Source organism: Pseudorasbora parva, chromosome 1, assembly GCF_024679245.1.
Source record: "Pseudorasbora parva isolate DD20220531a chromosome 1, ASM2467924v1, whole genome shotgun sequence".
Lineage (NCBI taxonomy): Eukaryota > Metazoa > Chordata > Actinopteri > Cypriniformes > Gobionidae > Pseudorasbora > Pseudorasbora parva.
Genome location: NC_090172.1, coordinates 27,839,593 through 27,861,905, shown reverse-complemented (window position 1 = coordinate 27,861,905; position 22,313 = coordinate 27,839,593). Strand labels below are relative to the sequence as shown.

General features: G+C 38.0%; 1 protein-coding gene and 1 long non-coding RNA gene across 2 annotated transcripts in view; one reads left to right on the top strand and one right to left on the bottom strand.

The window, feature by feature from the left end:
• Positions 1–1,992: 1,992 nt before the first annotated feature.
• LOC137083876 (uncharacterized) lies at positions 1,993–11,185 on the bottom strand. The gene is made up of 3 exons (XR_010906640.1): positions 11,125–11,185; positions 6,677–6,794; positions 1,993–2,165 (listed from the first exon to the last, which is right to left on the bottom strand). It is a non-coding gene; the product is annotated as an uncharacterized lncRNA (long non-coding RNA).
• A 1,454-nt stretch (positions 11,186–12,639) lies between these two features.
• Positions 12,640–22,313, top strand: part of si:ch211-288d18.1 (USP6 N-terminal-like protein) — a 43,533-nt gene continuing 33,859 nt past the window's right edge. The window contains exon 1 of the mRNA XM_067437468.1: positions 12,640–12,797. The gene's annotated coding sequence lies outside the window, so the exon portion shown is untranslated. The remainder of the gene's footprint in view (positions 12,798–22,313) is intronic.

Genomic DNA, 22,313 nt, shown 5'->3' with positions numbered 1-22,313 from the left:
GAAATATAGAAATCCTTTCATATCTGACACCCCAAACAAAAAAAAATCAGTATTGATTCTTCCAAAAGCAACTGATTCATCATTTTCCATGATTGCTGACCTTTTCATACTCAATAAAAAGTGAAAAAGAAACATTCCCGCCCACTGAGTCACTGCTGTACACATGTGCAACTAATAGCACCTGTAAACATTGGGGGAAGTCCTTTACACAGTTGTTAAACGAACCCCTCTTTTTCTTTACAGAGGCACAGACAGGGGCTCATCTGTTTGGGAAACACTGCTGTCTTGTTGATACTTAATGTATCACAACACATTGTGGGTTCAGAGCGTTATTTGCAAGGTTCGGTTACAGAAATCTGATATGGAAACAACCTCATGTTCTCCACTGTGGGTGAGGGAATGAGCCAAGCTCATGGAAAGCACAGTTCTGCTCATGAGCTTGTGTTGGGAATGAACTCTACCTTCAGGGCACAGTTTATTGCACCGACTACTAAATCGCATCGAGCACATTTTATGTGGCAAATTAAGACAAAACTGAGCCTAAAGATTTCCGGAAAACTCTTGCAATATTCAAGAAAGAATTGTTTTTGGATAAGCTATATTAAGCTTGCTTGTATCTGATGTTTTTGGCCATGAGCAAAGAGTAGCTTAATTGGAGTGGCTAATAGCAAGTAATTATTTCACTAAGGAAAGTCTGAAATATGTTTGTGAAAGCTGTTCTTGGTTTTTTAAACAGCGTTATGCATCTCAGATGGGAAAATATGATCATCGCAAACCATGTCAAATCAGAGAAGTCTTAAAGTTGAATCTGAATCTAAACAGACAGCTTTTTTAGAGTGTGTAAGTCAGGTCAAATTCTGAGGTCCAACTTCATAACAAAATATTATATATTGCGAACCACAAATCCACATTACTATAGGCCGTGGCACATCAATCAAAGGTCTGGCTCATAAGGTAGTGTGGCTCCTCTGGTGTTCTGAGTATAAGGTAATGGAAACACCAACCCGTGACGCAGACAGAAAAGTCCTTGATGTAAGCGAAAGCCAGTTGTTCTGCAACTGTGCGATGAAAAGGCAGCAAGAGACGAGATTGTTATTTTCTCACACCAATGAGTGTTTTGGTCATGGACTGACAAGATGTTTGGGACACTGGAATGGTTGAGTGGAGAAGATTCAAGAAACGAAGTGATGAGCCATTTCTTCCACATAATATTGTGTTATTCAATATGAACATTACTCCCCATTGGAAGCCTGTGAGATGGTGGGGCTCTAATGCTTACTTTCAGACAGCCTTTCTCTGTGAGTGAAAACCCATGACGCAGGTAATAAGACTTTCCCTAACGCAAAACCGGGTCCCCTCCCCCCTTCCCTATGTTTTCCATCTGTTTTTCAGACTCTATTTCGAACTTGTTTAATTCAAGTCTGAGTGCAGGTTCATCAAGGAAAAAGTTCATGACCATTTCAGATCATCCAACGCATGGTATATTTCTAGAAGCCTCAGCTTCATCTCCAAGTAAAACCAGGTTTGCAATGGAGTCAAGCGAACTGAAGAAAACATTTGAAAGGTTATTGAAAGTTCTGTAATCCACTCCTTTATTTATCATTTGCAGGTCATTTGCAACTTAATAGACTTTGAAAACACATGTAATGTGAAGGTCAGAGCAATCTTTTATGAAACATTATTTCAAACATTTATTTTATTATAACACAGACGGGTATTGCTTTGCGAAAGTGAGTAGGAACCTTTAAAAAAAAACACAGAATAGGTTAAATAAACCAAATTCCCTGATTTAAGGGAAAAAGCATGAATCCAATAAATCCAATGGGTAGTTCCATGGAAACTGTGTAAATAAGTTCCATTGCATTACCACTCTATGGCGACAGAGACTTTCCTAGAGAGCCCATGATTAGAGCCGGCAGCTTTCAGTTCAAAGGAACTTGCAAAATCGTGTGTCGTTCTCTGATGACCTCATATTTTATTGACCTCCTGCTTTATCCAGATCAGCAGTCAAACGGCAATGCTTGTGGTATTTCTGCCTGCACCACCTGGCAGTGGGGAAAAGGAAGTCGGGAATGATGGCCTCACTCCTCGGTCATTCACCCAGTTCACCTTCCTCAATTAGCTCTGAGTCAGCTCTGGGTCAAGGAAGTGCCCTGAAATCCAGTCTGTCCACCCAGCAAGAATGTAAAAAACAAGGAAAGACCTGTATGAATGTGTCAGTAAACTTTTTTTTACAAGCTCTGACAATCTCCAGCCTGAGCACTCTGGACTTACACAACCGTTTGGGGTCGGTAAGATTCTGTCTGTCTGTCTATGTACAGAAATCTATCTCTCTACAGAAAATAGCAATAAGGTATAATATTATTAAAGTTGTACTATTTAAGTAATTCTGCTTCAAAATTTCAAAAACTGAAAACCCCTCTGTGTGTGTTACATATAAGCAGAAAAAATGCCATGCCATATAGTAATGGAATATACATGTAAACTGTTTAGTTTAGATACATACTATTCTTTTTTTAACTTTATATTCATCAAAGAATCCTACAAAAAGTTTTTACACAACTGTTTCAACAATGATAATAATCCTAAATGTTTCTTGAGCAGTAAATCATCATATTAGAATGATTTCTGAAGGATCATGTGACACTGAAGACTGGAGTAATGATGCTGAAAATTCAACTTTGCATCACAGGAATACATTACATTTTAAAATATATTCAAATAGAAAACAGTTATTTTATATTTGAATAATATTTCTCAATATTACAGCTTTTTTTGTATTTATAATAACACAATGCAGCCTTGGTGAGCAGAAGAGACTTAATAATATTTAAACTTAAACTTTTGACCAGTAGTGTACTGTATGTCTGAAAGATTTTGATAAATAAATGGATCTTTTTGCATGCAATGGCTCACACAATTAAATAAGGTTTATCATTTTTGATCAGCATTTAGTTACTGTGGAAATTGTAAACAATTGCACTTGCTCTTTTGTGCCAAGACGCATGCAATTTGCTTAAAGTTGCTGTATGTAAGTTTTTCACTGTACTAAAGCATTAAATATAAACATATAAAGCCATCATATGTTTGCAGTTATTTAAGAAACATGCTCACATACCCGTTTCTCTCTGTAAAAAACAAAAACAACGTTACAGCAAGTAATTTTACTTTGAAATCTGTGTAGGAATGTCTGTTTTTGTTACGGTCTGTGAGATAATGCCCACTGCCCAATAGTATTCCGACACCACAGGTTGCCAGTTGGTAGGAAACAGCATATTGTGCCATGGAAGCCAGCAAACAAACTGGGTCAGAGATTGCAGATTCTACCCAACCTAAAAAGCCTTGGAATCAATCTAGAGTCTATATGGAATAAATATAGTTTAGGTAAAAAAAAGACAACCCTGGGAGGTCATTGACCTCTTGTGCTACTGTACATGTATACCTGCAAATGTAGATCCTCATCTGTGCCTAATCAAACACTACCTCCTCCGCATACACATAAAAAGACAATTGTTCAAGGTCTCCACCTGCTCTGACATTATTCTCATGTTGCACAGGAGGCCTTGGATCACATCAATTCATTGAAGACGATGAATCTGTCATGAAGGGAAGGAAAAGGGTCTGCCTAACAGCAATGAATCAGGTTGCAGTGCCTCAGGCTTGAAATGGTACTACTAAATATATGTTTCTACTAAATATAGGCCAATTCTTCAATTTTCAATTTGTCTTCATTCTAAAGTACTGAACTGACAAAAGTGGCTGCTCTCAAATTCTGCTAGCTATTATAACCATGACCCATTGTCTGCACCCTGAAACACACATTGACACACAAACACGCACACACCCTTATACAGACACTCTAATTTCCACAGCAAATGAAAGGGGACATCTCACAGAGGAGCTCTCTCACACATACTGTACATACTCATATACTGTATGTACCAATATAAAGGATATAGTGTCATGAATGGGCACATCAGAGCTCTCCAATCAAATGAAAAACGTCATGGTAAATGTGACGTTTGAAGTGCACACAGTAAATAAACAAAAGACATTCAGTGAGTTCATTGAAGTCAAATAGGCTACGTGGGATGAAACTAAACCAGACTGTACAAAACATCAGTTTACAGATTAGTTGGGTTGAATCTCTCATTTCAAGACAATCATAGAAGGTCATAAAAGTCTATTATAGGCATACTTTCATTGAATTTATGAGCACTATCATATTTCCACAAACTCTTTGTAGTTCCTAACAGTTGGGATGGTTGTCATTTGGTTAAGAAAAGCCATTCATCAAACTCAATTCTTTGAAAAAGTAGGCTAAGTCCTATGACCCAAAGTCCTCTGAGAGACTTTTTTTGTAGATGCTGAAAAACTATCAGTTCAAAGCAAAAAAGATGAAATGCAACCTGGATGAATTTTATTAGCCACCAAATTTATGTCAAAGCACAAAAGTCCACAGCATGTCCATAAAACGTGTTCAAGGTATTTGAAGCGATTTACATTTGGACGTCCCAACAATTCCATGTTGTATCACATAAACAACTAACATGTGTATAATTTTGACATGATGTGTTCCCATTTTTCTTCTCATTTCAATTACTTTCAGTAGTTCATTTCAGGTGATCTGCTGTTATTTCTCTCCATAAGTATCTTGGATAATACAAGGCAATAAGATACTCAGAAACAGGTAAAAGAACAAAAGAAAAGGCGTAGCCCTTGCCCCCCTCACTCCAGTGCCTCGCTTTTCACCAGAGACAGCAAATCCCCTCAGAAAAACAGACTTACGTAACCGCCCGGCGCACCTGCAGTGAGCACAGAAGAGAACACTTGAAAGCAACTGTGTTTGAATGGCTGAACTTAAAAGACGTCCTGAACCAACTGTCATAATATGTAAAGCAATATGGTTATGATTCCAAAAACTTTCATCTGTAATTGTTTAGAACGGACCTCTTCCATCGATTCTGTCATCAGTTTTGAGTTTATTTTAATGACCGTAAAAAAGCTCCACATTGTAACCTTGTATGCTTCATTCACTATAAGAGTATGTCTCATCTAGCTATGATGAAAGCTAAGCCAGCATAAACAGAACTGTGGGGGAATTCTCATGCAACCCCTTTGACCCTTTACCGTGTCCAAATGTTGGACATTGAGGTTGTCTGTTGTAATGCCTTTATCTTGGAATTTATTGCCACCTAGTGGACAAAAAGGGGTACCACTGAAAGTTACATATACACAAATATGGAGTCATCTAGTGTCATTACTGTTTTAAACCAATTTATTAAAATATGGAATAGTTTAAGGCAACCGTGACACTGTGACGAACATTGTGTGTAGTACGGCTTAACTTGGCTGCAGGCCTTGCAACCACTTTTTCTATTTAGACTACACAACATGTAGTAATGAACTTTCATTAGGTAGAGATTGTACAGATTACGAAAACCAAAGGCAGATGCACAGACTTTGGGAACATCATAACATACAACTTAATCTGCTATGCAAATGATTCAATCTTCACGTTGCAGAGGTAACTGTGAATAATTGACTGTGTTGGACCATGGCTGTATCTGCTTAATGTTGTATTAAAAATAATAACTGAAAACCCATATATTTATAATGCCTTTTTTAGGCCATTGTCTATTGATTATTGACTGATTATAATTACTGAATTGACTGTATTCACTTTTTCATTCCTTTTTTTCCGCCTTTGTAGCTTAATGTATGTTAGGTTTGTTGACATAGCCTTGCAATTAGGCCAACATATAAAGCAATAAAGCATCTTGACAACATTAAACATACAGTGCTGCTGGTAAAAGATAATAATGGCCAGCTTATCTGTATCCTAGAAGCCTTATATTTATTCATTTATAGTTTTAGTTATAGTTTTATAGTTTAAATTATATTCGTTACTGTGCAAATTGTAAACAATTGCACTAGCTCTTTTGTGCCAAAACGCATGCAATTTACTTAAAGGTGCTGTATGTAAGTTTTTGACTTTACTAAAGCATTAAAATACCATCATATGTTTGCAGTTATTTAGGAAACATGCTGAGTTCACATACTTGTTTCTCTGGGGGAAAAAATGCTACAGCAGGTAATTTTACTTTGAAATCTGTGTAGGAATGTCTTTTTTTGTTTCAGTCTGTGAGATAATGCCCGTTGCCCAATAGTATTCCGACACCACAGGTTGCCAGTTGGTGGGAAACAGCATATTGCTGCCATGGAAGCCAGCAAACAAACTGGGTCAGAGATTGCAGAATCTACCCAACCTAAAAAGCCTTAGAATCTAAAATCTATGTGAACGGAAGCACATCAAAATGCGGCTCAATCAACTCATCAGCTCTTCGTGTCCTCAAACTGGCAACCCGTGTGAGCATGGAGTCTGAGGAAGGGCCAGGGCAAACAATATTTGGAATTTGGACCGCAGTACCCATTTCAACCACTAGCTGTCATTCCTGCATACAGCACCTTTAAATAAAAAAAGAAGTTTGAAAAGTGTGAACAAGAAACTGTGTTCAGAAATGTGATCGTTTGGTTTTGAGAAAAAAGAAGCTTGAGAGAAAGTGCAAGAGCTCATTTCAGTACAGCCAAGAGATTTTACTACTAAAAGAAGCATCGTGTAATTTTTAGCGGCATCTAATGGTGAGGTTGCGAATTGCAACTGCCCACTACTCACCTCTCCCTTTTGAAGCTCATGGAGAAGCTATGGTAGTCAACACAGGACAAAGATGTTGTCGTCTGAGACAGCGGAGAGCAGCCAGCACTCTGTAGAGCTGTTTGTCCATTTAGGGCTACTGTAAAAACATGACGGCGCAAAATGATGAGTTCACTAGGGGACCCGCTGTGTATGTAGAAAGAAATGGCTTATTCTCAAGGGGGGTAATCTAGGACAAGGACATAGACAGTAACAGAAATGGACACAGCGACCCCCTAGGACTTCAACGGCGAAAAGTGAAGTCAATTAGAAGCACTCACTTCCTGATCTGTATTGTGCAGGCTCAGACTGAGCTTGACGACATAGATGTCACGTAAGCAACCTGTCTGACAGTTGTAATTCTTCTAGTAGTTGTGGAAAGAGAAATCTGAATCACATTGTGTAAATGTTTTGTCCTGTTGCTTTTGGCTCACTATCGGCTTCTCCCCATTCTTCTACGAGAGAACAAGCTACGAGCTACGAGATAACCAAGATAGGCTTCTAATAATCGTTCACTGCACAAAACCATATGAAACGCTTCAAATCAGAGCGACACTAAGCACTTATGCGCATCCCGCGTGCAGAATGATGTGCTTAAAGCAACACAGAGTCAGAGTTGCAACGCTAGTGCGCATTGAAGAGTTCACTGCACAAAGAGATGGTGAGCGCTCAAATCCTAGTCTATAATGTATATCTGTCCAACAGTTTACTCATTTGTTTCTTCACAGTTTTAAATTCCAGTTATTGTGCATGTGATGCTAATGAGTCCTTGTGTTGTCACCCGATAGCGGGTACAACATCGTTCAGAAACAGCTATAAACTCAAATCCACAGCCCTTTATTTACAGATCAAGTATTATAATGGGAATATATGTTCTTGGAGATTTTTACCTGCTGACTGTCCTAACCGAACGTGACGTGCAGTTTGAATGCTGAACGAAGATGATGATTGACAGCTCCAGCAGAGGGAAGACGAGTTTCGTCAACTTTAATTTAACGATGGAAATAATATTAATATAATATCCTTGTCCAGCACATTCAGTTATGGAATGGCTTTAGATGACTTTGTACCAGCAAATCATAATATTAGAGTGATTGCTGCAGTGTGACGATATATATTTCTGATTATTTAATCATCACGACAGGCCGAATATGAGCAATTGTCTGCCTGTCTGAATTTTGTCGACAGACTGTGGCGGCTGTCTCGTAATTCTCTATGCAGGAAAAACCCTGTATAACATTATAAACCAACAATACCTAACCTGCAATGATCTCACCAGAACTTTGCCATTAAGACAGGAAGGCGCAGCGCCGAACTCTGGCCTCAGGGAGAAAGGTGTTGCAGATACATACATTAAAAGATACGCAGCCAGAATAAACACGGTTCACCCGCGCGCATTCGCGCTCAGTGTTCTCAGTTTACTTAGCTCATATTTACCGTTTGGTGGAGCCAATCCAGAATTACTGTTGGTGAAATTATAATCAGGACGCCCCCCTTAAATTTTTTTTGGATCTGCACGATTCACACAAGTGACCCACTGACGTGAAAAAATTGGGAGGCGCCGGAAAGCGTGCTGTTTGCATCCCTAAAAGTGACGCAAAAATGAAATGAAGTCAATGGGATGCTAACAGCAGGTGATGGCTTGATTAGCAATGGCCGCCTCTATGGATGGTATGCTTTCCGAGTGCTAGATTACCCCCTTGAACTCGGAAAGCGTACCACCCATAGTACCACTCACTTTGACACACAAAAAAATTGCTGGTTTTTGTTGGTTTAACTTAAAAAAGTAAGTAACCTGGTTGTCTTAAAATTTTGAGTTTATTGAAATAAAAAATTTGAGTTGATACAATGAAGGAAATTGGTTTAATAAATAGAAACTCAAAATATTATTGTATCTGAACCACATAAAAAAAAAAATGATAAATCATGAAAATAGCACTATTTGGCTGCGTCATCACAAATAAAACACACACAATTACCCAATATTACAAAATCTTTTAAAAATATTTTAATAAAGGTTGTCAAATCTCAAAAAGTGTTCATTGTATTAACTCAAAATTTTAATTTCAATGAACTCAAAATTTTAAGGCAACCAGGTAACTTTTTTTCTATATAATTTTTTACAGTGCAGTGAATACCTTTACATCTGAGGTGTTTAATGACTCCATTTGTCCATTGTTTATTTATAAAGAAACACGACAATGTATAAAAGCCTCCATTACCTTGTATCTTACACTATTGCCCCGTAGAAGCTGTTTTTGTAAAAATAGGCTAACGATTGCGTCATAACCAACGCGACTCAGTTGCACAGTAGAGAAATTACTGTATAGACAGGAGGAGACGCTTGCAGGCAATCTTTTACTGTCTATGAGACAGTCGAGGGGACGTGGAGACATAAAGTCCGATAAAGTCAAAGAAGAATGAGAGAAGATGGGGAGAAGCTCATAGTGAGCCAAAAGCAATACGACAAAACATTTAAACAACATGATTCAGATTTCCCTTTCCACAACTACTAGAAGACTTACAACTGTCAGACAGGTTGCTTACGTCACATCTACGTCGTCGAGCTCAGTCTGAGCCTGTGCAGTACGCTCAGCCATCAGGAAGTGAGTGCTTCGAATTGACTTCACTTTTCACCGTTAAAGTGAAGTCTATGGGGTTGCTGTCCATTTATTTTACTGTCATCACTGTAAAAAAAAGGCACATTTTGAACCTTTTACTGTACAATCAACTTGCATGTTTAAGTTATTTCAACTTAAATTATGTTAAACTGACTTACAAAAATGAGTTACATCTTGTATAACTAATAAAAAAAAAGTTTAAGATTACTTAACTTATTTTGATGAGTTAAAACAATATGTTCTCATAACTTATTGAACATATAATTTTTTACAGTGTATGCTTATTCTTATTAAAAAACAACAATTCATTATGTAGGCTAAGGTCTTTATACACCACTAAAAACATTAATGTGGTATATTATATATCATTAATGTGGTTTGTATGTATAATACGCCATAAAATGCGTGTCATATGCACGCGTAAACAGCATGCCATAGACACGCCAAATTTGAGTTTTGGCGTATACATTCCACGACATTGCACACTCGTACTATTTATACACATTTTTGTGAGAATAGCCTGAAATACCTTACTCACCTGTCGAGTAATAAAAACGCCATGCTATGTCATTTTTCAATCAATCAATCAATCAATCAATCAATCAATCAATCAATCAATCAATCAATCAATCAATCAATCAATCAATCAATCAATTAACTTTATTTATATAGCGCTTTTAAATTGACTCTTAAAAATTTTACTTTTAAAAAACTTTAAAAAAAATTTAAACAGGACAATATTGCATTTACAACAAAATTTGATTTGGCTGTACAGTCGTTCTGGAGAAAACAGTAATGTATAAATTAAACTTATTTTAATTTATCATATGGCAACAATGTTTGCAGATCAGTATTATATAATTAAATAAGACCTAATAAATTAATTTTATTTGTACATTTAGTTTAATAACTTGGATCATAATTTTAGTGTCCCCAACTGAGAAAGCAAAGCCAAAGACGACAGTGGCAAGGAACCAAAACTCCATCAGGGCATGATGGAGAAAAATAAACCTTGGGAGAAACCAGACTCAGTCGGGGTGCCAGTTCTCCTCTGGCCTATTAACAATCAGTGTATGATTATTATTCTGGCAACCATACAGCTCAGAAATCATTAGATCGGAATATACAACATTTCTGGGTATCACGCAAGAGAGAGGCATTATTTTTACATTTCAAATCCCATTAGTTCTCGCAATCTCAAAAATGCCAAACCGATAGATTCTCATTTTATAACAAGCTCTGCTGCGTTTTCTTTTTACCAGGAAACTCTTCTCTATTAAGCTTTCTTTTACTTTTTTACAGGTCAGTCCCCGCGTTCCAGGCAATTCGTAACCCGTGTTTTTACAACCTTCACTCTGTGAAAATGTACTGGAGGCAGTCAAACCAGTGACTTCCCACCCGTGAACTCATACCGATGTACTTACGAGTTCTGACGTCACATGGCCCGCAAAACAATATTTATCCGCTAACGCTATGCATATCAGCAGCTTAGTAGCATTCGCTAGTTTCCAATCATTTGAGTGCAAGAATAAATGAATACCAAATACATTTCCAAATATAAATAACATACAATAAAAGGTTTAACAGCTTCTCTTGCCTTATGCGCCTTTTTCTCCTCTGTTTTCCTCAAGTAAACAAGGAGTAAGCACATTTGGGGATGATTGTAAATAAGCATAAGTCCAGTACGGTCCAGTAGCCTATGCTTGTTGTTACATCAAGCTACCACAATTCCTCGCGCTAAGGCAGTTTGGCGTGACGTTGCCTGGAATGCTACAAAGTCGTGAGTCGTTGTTTGAAGTCTTAACTTACGTGCTCACCTGCCGGGAACGCAGCATTAGCTGCCCCATGACGACCTTTCATTGCTGACAACTATATGCCACTCCCACACCACATCCATGCAGGCAGTTGATGTTTATGCAGTTTCCCGCGAAAAAACCCCGACCCCGTTATGTCTAAAAATATAAACACAGCAGGCTTACAATATTGATTCAAGGTAAGACAAAAACATGCTTTGGAAAAAAGGATTTATAATGTATTGACTTTATTTATTTTTTATTAATTTTTTATTTATGTATTTAATTTTTAACAAACTAGAGAATGGTAGTAAAAAGTGTAGGCTATAGTTGTGAAAAGTTAATTGCATTAATATATATATATATATATATATATATATATATATATATATATATATATATATATATATATATATATATATATATATATTTTTTTTTTTTTTTATCACATAACTATAAAACATTGCAATGAAATGTACATCACTACATATTATAGTTAAGCCAATAAAATAGCAGGCCTCATGAGTTTAAATAAAATACCACGTGTCCCATCTAGGATGTCAAAGGACCTGCAGAGCTCGATGTATTAAAACTTCACCAGTCTCAACACAAATTTAACGATTTTTTTTTATGTATCATAAACAGACATTCCAACCTGCAAAAATTCATTTCACGAGGTATCACCCCCCCCCCCCCCACACACACACACACACACACAAAACCTAATGACATAATTTAATGTCTATGATATACAGGAATAATGTATACTTTATATATGAATATACAAAAAAAAAAAAAAATTGTTAACCGATGTAGATCACTTTTACTATTTATATAAGCTGCTTATGTAAACTAATTTAAAAGTAGCCTAAATGTTGTCCCACACCATAAAGCAGATCTGTTTCCTGAGGTTAAACAATGGTCAAACCATATGTCAAACCCACAAATGCATTATAACGCAATCACCAACAGAGGGCACAATTGCACTGTTTCTCTTGACAACGATATGATTGAATATGATTTGAATATGGACTGTGAAAATAATTATTAAAAAAAATCTGTTCGTCAATCTATCAATTATCCATCAATCCACACATCCTGAATTATTTGGAAGAATGTTTTATTTTACATTTAAACGTGGAAAAGAAAGTGTCTCATAACATTTCAGTTTTAAACAAATATTTACAAGTGGTTAATTGTACATGCGACCACATCATTACCTCATAGGCTACACATCTTTCAGTTCACAGTCTTTTTTAGTCTTCAGTTCTCCGTGCATGTACTTACATAGGCTAGCCTACATTAAGGCGCAAGTCAAACCACATCAAAATGTTTAGGTATTTTGTATACAGTTTGTATAGCATTCTCCAACACAGAGGCGTAGATGCGTTTGCTCAGTTGATACCTATGAACGAACGATCATCATTTCCCTAGTTGGCAGCTGCTCACGTGACCTGCCAGTAGCGGTACAATCATTCCGTGGGTTTACTGGCAGGTCACGTGAGCAGCTGCCAGCCAGGATCTAACTGTACTGTACAGGCTTCTCCAGTCTGTGTGCTCTGACGTGCTACTCTGCGCTGCCCTGCTCACTGCTGTTAGATGCTATTGTATTCACCACGGGATTTTAGCTGTTCGCTTTTACCTCCAATGTTTCAGCGACGAAGGAATGAAGAGTCTTCACAATAAACGGTAATATTTTTCCCTCCTTCTTGGGCATTTTATTTATGCATTCGATATATGGCATCTGGTTCACTATCCGTACCGCTCTGATGTTGCATAGCATAACAGTGATTATGCAAGATACATCACACAGAAAACAGTGTCATTTCAAGTGATTCTCGTTAGAATGTATTTTGCAGCTGGAGTGAGAGCGATTTGAAATCCACCACATGGATCAACATCTCGGTTATTTGTGCCTTGTCGTCTGTTTTCTAAATTCAAGTATAATGGGTTCATTCTAAGAGCCAGTTGATGAAAATGCAGAAGGGAAAGCAGCGAGAAGCCGTTGCCTTTGGATTTCAGCGGAAGCTGTTTACAAACAGTCTCTTGATCACACCTCTGAATTGCGTCCGTCCTTCAGGTGATTTGGTTATGGAATCTCCATGTTCTAGTCACATCTTTGATGCATTCCTTTGTGTCTGCATTTCGAATAATCCCTTTCTTCTTTTTCAATGGCCATGATGCACTTTTTATTATATTATTTTTGATTTAGTGCTTGTTCTGGTTCCTTATTCAGCTTTACTGTTTTTTTTATTCCTCTATCATCAGAGTATTATTAATAAACTGCTGTTTTCGAGGCATTAAATATCTTGAAATATTGGCTTAATTTGGACATGTATTTACACACATAACACATAATAAGATGTGTTAATGAGATCAGGTCTTATTTTGGATATCCACCAGAGCTGACTGTTTATATTTGTGCAAGTTCAAACTAATGGGGAATATTAAAATGCAGATAGTGGGGAGCTAAGTTATTAAGGAAATACATTGATTCAAATGTCCATTTGTTTACTAACATTTCACAAGCATGGGAAGATGGCCTATTATTATAGATCTATAACTGAGTCTTGTGGTCTACATTTTACAATTCGCTATGCCTTTTGAGAATAAATTAATTGATTAATATCCAATATATATATATATATATATATATATATATATATATATATATATATATATATATATATATATATTCCATTTTCCAAAAAGGGGGGATTTGCAGCTTTCACAATTGAATGTATATTCCCAATAAATACATCTTTACAAAAATAACATATCAAATAACATATAAATATGCAGCGTAGAAAATAGCAAGAGAGAGAAAAGAAAAGTAGAAAAATAGTATTTTAGTTAGATCATCCTGATTACATGCATACAAGAATACTCCAGTAACTGAAGCATGTAAACTTTTTCTTAATTTTTTTTTTAAAAATAGGCTTAAACATTAATCAGAAATTGATGTGCATGTAAAATATGATTAGTGTTTTTTGCTCTTTCCCTTACACAAAACACACATATTTAGGGGTAAATCATGCTGCTTTTGCAACACACAGATGTTCAGTAGATGGAAGTAGGCCAATGACAGATCTGTGTGTAAGCTTTTGGGTGGGCCTCTGGCTGTATTTCATAGTTATTTAGCCTTCATACGGTTCTATAACCTTTTAATTCTAGGTCAGAGACAAATAAATAAAATAAATAAATAAACCTTTCTGCTCATAAATTCTCAATTCTAACCTTCCCTCTATAAAATAAGGGTTCTTTATTAGCATCTTTGGTTCAATGAAGAACCTTTATCATGCATGGAACCTTTCCGTTCCACAAAAGATAATATATATATATATATATATATATATATATATATATATATATATATATATATATATATATATATATATATATATATATATATATATATTAGGGATGCAACAATACAGTTAGTCCATGGTTCAATGCACACCTCGGTTTTTAACCACAGTTTTCGGTTCAGTTTTTTGCTGTTCTATTCTTAGGTGACAGGAACAGAAAGAGGTAAGGAGATTTATTTTTATTTTTATTTTATTGCAATACTCTTTCTTTCTTTTACTTAAAGGTCAAGTCAAGTTTAGGCCAAGTTTATTTATATAGCCCTTTAAAACAGCATAAATGCTGACCGAAAAAAAACAAAAAAAAGTCAACAAAAAGTAATAAAATTAAGACAAGAACATCATGCAATATAAAACAATATTTAAAATGTAATTAATTATTTTTGAATTTGGTGCTTTCTAGACTGTGAAAATGTATTTTTGTCTCATGGAGATGAAAGAATGCTTCGCTGCCCTACGAGGCCACTCCCAAAGCCACCGCTACTGAATCACTGTGACTAGTGTTGTCACGATACCAAAATTATGACTTCGATACGATACGATACCAGACCAAAATACCTCGATACCAATACTAAATCGATACTACGGTAAATAAAAAAAATAAAAATAAAATAAAAAACAGATAATATGATTAATAGGACAAAAGAACTTATTATTCATTGTTTTATTTTATTTTACAAAAAAATCACTTAGCCAGCATGTTGGCCAGCATGTTCCTGCCCTGGTTTTTGACCATTGCTCCTCTTATCCTCTCAGCCAGTGTGAACATCCTTACAGAGATCACATTATCAATCATCTTATCATTCACTAACCTTTCACTTCTCAATAGGTTGGGATGACCAAAATCTTATTTCATGATACCAGTAATTTGATATTTTTTAAGTGTACTTTTATAATTATAATATAGATTTTTAATTGTATCTTTGTTTTTAAAAATAATTAAAAAAAACGCAAATTACAAACAATATGACAAAAACAGTGCTTTATTTTTCAGCTATTAGGTCTATTTAACAGTAGCAAGTCAAGAAAAAAATTAAATAATCAAATATAAAACTGCTTACATAGTCTTCACTCTATAATTTAACAATAAACTGATTCTTAATTAATATATATTTAGTTATTTAGCCAACCATGTGGTGGTTTTCTATTTTTCTTTGGTGTTTGACATTAATCACACAGAATGTCTGTATTAAGACCTGCATGGATCTAATTACCTCAGCTGTAGACTTTCACTAAAGACATATCTGACTGTGTTTACCTCAATACTCGCCAGACCGTGCATTTTTACACGTTTGACAATTCAAACTCAAATAATAATCTGCGAAAGAACTGAATGGCGATCGCATGTTTGTTGTCTGAAAGGCGTGAGCGCGTGCTTCAGGTCAGAGTCCGGTAGCGCGAAAACGTCCCGCGCTGCGCTTTTTCTTCTCATGCGCGCATATTTCCGGTGCTTTCTTTATCATGCACTGCGCGTATATTTAACTCTTCTACTTTTAATGCTTAGTGAACGGTGGAAGCAGAGCTCTGCACACATGTCCTGACACCTGCTGTCACACATCGACGCAAATTAAGAAACACAGCTCATATAGGCGCTGTCCTCCTTAAAGTACCGGTACTAATAAAAGTCCATATTGTACCATTTGTAATAGCAGGGTATCGCAATACTTTTCTAGTACCGGTATATCGTGCAACAGTAACTGTGACTGGAGATCACTTTCCCAACGCGTTCATTTTCATAAAATCAGTTCAGTTAGAGAACAGACACTACAATTAAAAACATGTTAGTTTAATATAATGAGCGAGTCGCCAAGCGAGTGTCACAGCACAAACGCAGCAGGAGTCGGATTACATTCACCATGATGAATGAGCTGATGAGAGCTGAGGTAAACGCGACCACGGCATACATTCACAGCGCGTGGTCAGTCTGGCGCATTTTCAGTTCATGCCTTTTAATCTGAGAAGTTAAAACACTCACTTTGCTCTGCCCCGCTCTGTTTACATCAATGCCCGCAGCTGCCCGAGCTGAGTGCTTTGAGTGCGATCCCTCCCCCCATGCACGGGTTGAAAACGTGGAAATAGCTCCCTCTGCTGGCTGTAGTCTTTAGTCTCTGGCCAAAAAAATCCTCAGATGATCCAAATTGAGGATATTTGCATCATTGGATGATTTTTTCCAGAAATAAAATGCATAAATCTCTTGTCTCAAGGGGATATGAGGGGGGAAGCACGATCATTTGAATATACTCCATGGTTTCTCCAGATTTTCTCCAGCATTAGCTAATCGGTAAATTCCCTTTAAAAGACTTGAAAACCCTTACTTAAACTTAGAACTTTACTTTTAAAAAACTTTGTACACATTCCTAGTGTATTGTAGGGATGGGCATTTTCCCAAAATATTGTATTCGAATATTTGGGCTCATAAAAATCGAATATTCGAATATTCGTTTATTTAAATTAGGTATTTTGAGAAAATGAGAGATGTTTCTTTCTTTTTTTCTCTAAACATGTCGTCACCATTTCTGAACAAGCTTATGATTAGGCAATGTACACAACACGCTTACGTTATATCTTAAGGTTTTTAAAACATTAAACAGTGTGTAAAAAAATGCCTAAAGAACAAAAGCATTATAAGCTCAAGGAGCACGAGCGCAGAGCGCGTCAGTTAGCGTGACGTATACACACACACACACACACACACACACACACACAAACGTCAATAGGCTATAGCCTACCGACCTGTGTGTGCGTGTGTTTGATATGGCTGATGTGTTTACTTTGTATTGTTTCACATTTTCATGTAGGGATAAACTATAATATTATTGGATTATGATATTCTCGGGTGAGAAAATGCGCCACTGACAGGCGTTGCGGAGACAAAGATATCGGTTAAGTGAAGTCTGAGTGAAGAACTTTGTATTTTCTGTTCATAAACCCTCAAAGAACTTTAAAGGAAGCATTTGTCTCGAGATCATTTTGCTATCATAAGTTCTCACTCGCACTCGGGGTAACTTAGCTACAGATGAGCTTACCTGCACTCCTGAGCAGTGATCGCTCATTCCACTGCTGTTTGGATTTCATGTGATTCTCGTTTGTGGTGGTGATATCATTATAACTCAGTTTCAGTAATTGATTTCATCAAAAGTAACTCCATTTTGTGCATTTTCATCATAGTGCAAACAGCATTTTCAATTTTCATCGAAGTAACGTTAATTCCAAACATTGCGAGGCAGACGACGACATTGTGATCAAATGCACTTAAATTATTAACCTGCTCCACAACGCCAACCAGTGGATTGAGATATAACTGCGAGATTTAGAGGGATTTCTCATGGATGCACTGTGTAGCCAGTTGCTTGTGACTTTTTATTTTATGTCATCCTACTTTTATTATTTTATTTTACCTTAACTTATTTGTGTTGCAATAAATATTTTTGTAAATGTTTTAACTTCATCACAACTTAATGTTACCCTTTCATTGTTATTTATGTTTAATTTTCAATGGTTCCAGTCGGGAGTTCCTACCAATTGTTGTAGGTGGGGCCTTAATTAGTGGCGCACCTTAGGATGCGTTATCCGCTTCCCCTTTAAGCGTTCGCGCTCAGTCTGACTGAATGCAGCGGGGGAAGTGCGGTGTGAAACAGTAGGCCTTCCAGTGTGTGTGTGTTTTCTAATTTTGCTCCAACCTAGTTTTTCTTTAAAGTAAATAAATGCACGTCCTTCATCTCATCCATGTTTGGCTGTCCTTCTGTCCTGAGGGTACCACTTGATATCTGCTACAACTGCATTTACTGCCAGCCAATTAACAAAATAAAATTCGAATAGTATTTTTAGTTTTCGAATGTTAATTACAGATCGAATATTCGACTATTCGAATATTCGTGCACACCCCTAGTGTATTGTATAATAATAATAATAATAATATATATATATATATATATATATATATATATATATATATATATATATATATATATATACATACTTACATACAGTGGCAGCTCAGCGATGCACAGAGTATGAAATTGAATTAATACATGTAAAATTAAAACTCTACATACATAGTCCTCAATATAAAATATACATTGATTAAAAGCTACTGTATTAAAGTTTTTTTTATTCAAGAGCAGTGAGTAATTTTCTCTTTGTCTTTTGTTGTTTTATTAACATAATTTTAGAGGTGAACTGTCCCTTTAATGACAAGTGTTCACGACCTGCTCACATCTCATATACAGACACACACTATTTTACTTTCACTTTAGACCTAACTAACTGTTTATATATGTTAACCTTGTGTGTATTTGACAGTATTTGTGCAGTAAGACTACTTAGTCCAGCAATCATGTGTGTCTGGCAGGCGTTTAGTGCGTTTAGTACTCCTGGCAGAGCAGGCTGCTGGGCGTTCTCCTGTTGGATCTGTTCGTGGAGCGCCCACTGGATCGGGCTCACCACCATGGCTGGAGGGAGGATGGTTTCAAGGTGCTCGGGCTCAGGGTCGGCTTGGTGGAGACGAGAAAGGGCATCCACCCGGTTTGTCTGGTTCCCTGGGCGGTACGTCACCTTGAAATTAAATCTGGTGAAAAAGAGGGCCCAGCGGGCCATGACGATGATTCAGCCTCTTGGCGTCACGAAAGTATTCAAGGTTACGATGGTTGGTGATGACTTCAAATAGGATGTTCTGCTCCCTCCAGCCAGTGTCTCCATTCCTCCAGGGCGAGCTTGATCGCCAGGAGCTCCCGGTTGCCGATGTAATAGTTCTGCTCCGCCAGGGATAGCTTCTTGGAGAAGAAGGCGCATGGATGGAGTCGTGAGGGTGACAGGTAATGATGAAGGAACTGACGATGATGGACCTTTTTGGTGAGCACGATGAATACAAAGATCAAAGCAGTTCTCAACCCATTGCAGGATCTCTCCGGTGGACCAGTGGATATGTTGCTGGTGTAATATAAACCAGGGGCATCCCAGGATGATGTCCGCAGTTGACTCCTCCAGCACCATGAACGTGATGGTTTCCTCATGCAGATGACTCACACGTAGTGTAAGTGTGGGGGAGAAATGGCGGACACGATCTCGGCCCAGCGGTTTTCCCTGAATGGTGGTGATTCTGAGGTCGACGGGACAACGTTGACGTTGGGCGGTTAGCTTTTCGAGGGTTTGCTGACTGATGAAGTTTCCCACCGACCCGGAGTCGATGAGGGCTTGTGCTGCAACAGATGAGTGAGAATTACAAACAAATTCTGGCGTCTTGGTAAGGTTTGCCGTTAAAGGAGGTAATTGGATGGTACTCACCACTGGCCGAGTGTGTCGCACAGGGCAGGTCGTGATGCCATGTCCATCTCCCCCACAATACAGACAGAGATGTTGTGATATCCTGGGTTGGCGTTCGGTGTGAGTCAATCTGCATGGGTTCAGGTGCTGGAAGTGCGACAGATGTTTGAGCAGGCGGAGGATTGGCAGCAGGTGAGGAGAGGCCACAGGCAGATAACCGTTAAGACACGCGGATGGTTTTCTAGATGAGGGCCTCCAAGCCCATGGCGTCCTCGTAGACCACAATGAGTTGCTTAATTTCAGCGAGGAGGCCGTGGCGAAAGGTGGTGACGAGGGCTGATTAATTCCATCCGCTAATACAGGCCAGCGTGCAAAATCGCAATGCATAAGAACTCGTTGTCTCTCGTTTGCCTTGGCGAATAGAAAACAGTTGATCATGGACAGATAATTTGGCAGTTTGTTGACCAAATACCTGCAGAAGTAGGGTTGGGGCGATGTCACTTAAATCGGCAGCTGACGATGTGTACAGTAAAACATCGCGATGGACGATGATATCGTCCGGGGAGAAAAACGAATATTTTAGTTTCGTTTTCGTTTTTTCGTTCAAATCCTCAGACATGACATAAATCTGTAGCTTACTATACTTGTTGTAGCCATTAAACAATTTTTTTAAATTTATGTTTAAATATTATAGCCTAATATTATTTTTTAATTTCATCTGATTATGAAAGGCTATAAGTGCAAATATGTGAGTGGGTCAGAAATGATTTTGGTGGTTATATTTAGTTTCATATTAAGTTTTGTTTTGTAAAAAGCCTTTCTTTCGTTTTGTACAAATTGTATCTTAATTTTAATAAAGGTTTCTTCGGCCAATTGCATGTATTTAATTAATAAGAAGCAAATAGCCTAGACTATGAGGTCGCGGAAGCGATCGCTTTCAATGATCATGAACTGGAGCGCGTCTCAAATAAACTGAAACTCAGCAGGCTTGCCTCACAGACATGAGGAATATGTAGCCTAAAATGTGTAGAAACGAAAAGTTTTAAATAAGCATAGTGCAGTGTTCAGAACTCACGGTAAACAACCAGCTGGATACAGATGATCACGGCGATCGGCATGAGCGGGATGTTAAAGTTTAAGGGATTCTTTTTTCTTTTCTTTTTTTACCTCATACTGAATGTGTTCGGGTGAAAGCACATTTTAAACAGGTAGCACTTATTCACACACAAACTAATCGTTCTCTCTAATGCATTCAAAAACATCTTGTAGTGCTTACCTGCATACAGTTATCAGCCAGTAGGTAGCCTATACAGTTATTCTATTCTATTATATGATTTTGAATGAGCAGAAATCTGTATTGATCCGTAGATAAAATAACTGACGAAAACGTTCATCTTTCCAAACATACAAACAAATTTGCACTGCAAAAAGCATCAATGATATTTTGATAAAGCCAGTTTGGCATAGTGGGGGGAAAATGCACACAAATGTAAGAGCTTAGTTATTCAGAGTTCAGAGTTCAGTTATAGCCGCAAATTTCCTCGGAGCGAAGACGGAGCGGTGTTTCTGATATCAGTGAGCGAGGCGAGGAGAGGGAGATGGTGAACCCGGAGCGGAGCTGGAGCGGAGGGATACTTGAATGCTTAGAAAGAGCGTGGAGGGGAAATTGCCGCCGCTCCACTCCGCTCACATACTCTGGTGTCGACTCGCAAGACTCGCAGCGGGGTGGGGGCGTGGCATCACGATGGTGTTTCTCTATCGTGATGTCGCACAGCCATCACGATGGACGATGATATCGTCCATCGGCACAACCCTATGCAGAAGGCGTGGTTCAGCCGATGACGGGGGCATTCGTTTCCCATAGCGACTGCGCCCACTGTAGGACTTGGCCTGAACCAGTCTGTCTCCGAAGAGCTCTGCATTTGTTCTGGTCTTTTGTCAGACACAGGTGAGGACACAGATGGATTAGCGCAAGTGCAACGTTTATTATTAGAGGTTTACGGACACAGGTGATACTTAGAGGGTTGGTGACACTCAGATGAAGGACGATGATGGTGAAGACGAAGATGACGAAGGAGACGATGATGATGATGATGATGATGAAGGTACAGGTGAGGGCTTCTATGAAGGACAGGTAGTCACGGGTGCATCAGTGCAAGACCAGACGGTGAGTGTGAAGGTGAGGAGTGGTTATGAAGTGGTGACTGGTGATGGTGCCCAGGTGTTCAGAATTCCGCTGATGGTGAAAGAGTGGGCGTGGCAGTGACTGATAACTGTGAGGGCGTGACAGTTGTATTATTTAAAATATGGGATGCACATTTTCAATGATGTTCAGGGAGAGATTTCAGAACTACTGAACTGTGTATGGCATTACTAAAGCGTTGAGCGTTCATCTCAGGATTTAGACAATCAGATGGACATGAACACTAGTGCAACACACTGCATTAGCTCTGTTTATGGATGACTAAGCCACTGGACATAAACACGGCTCATCTGGCAGACAAATACACTGTTTAGTGATAGGTGTGCTTATGCATAGCCTAATGTCTGGAGTCTGGACCTCACAGCACTTTAACGG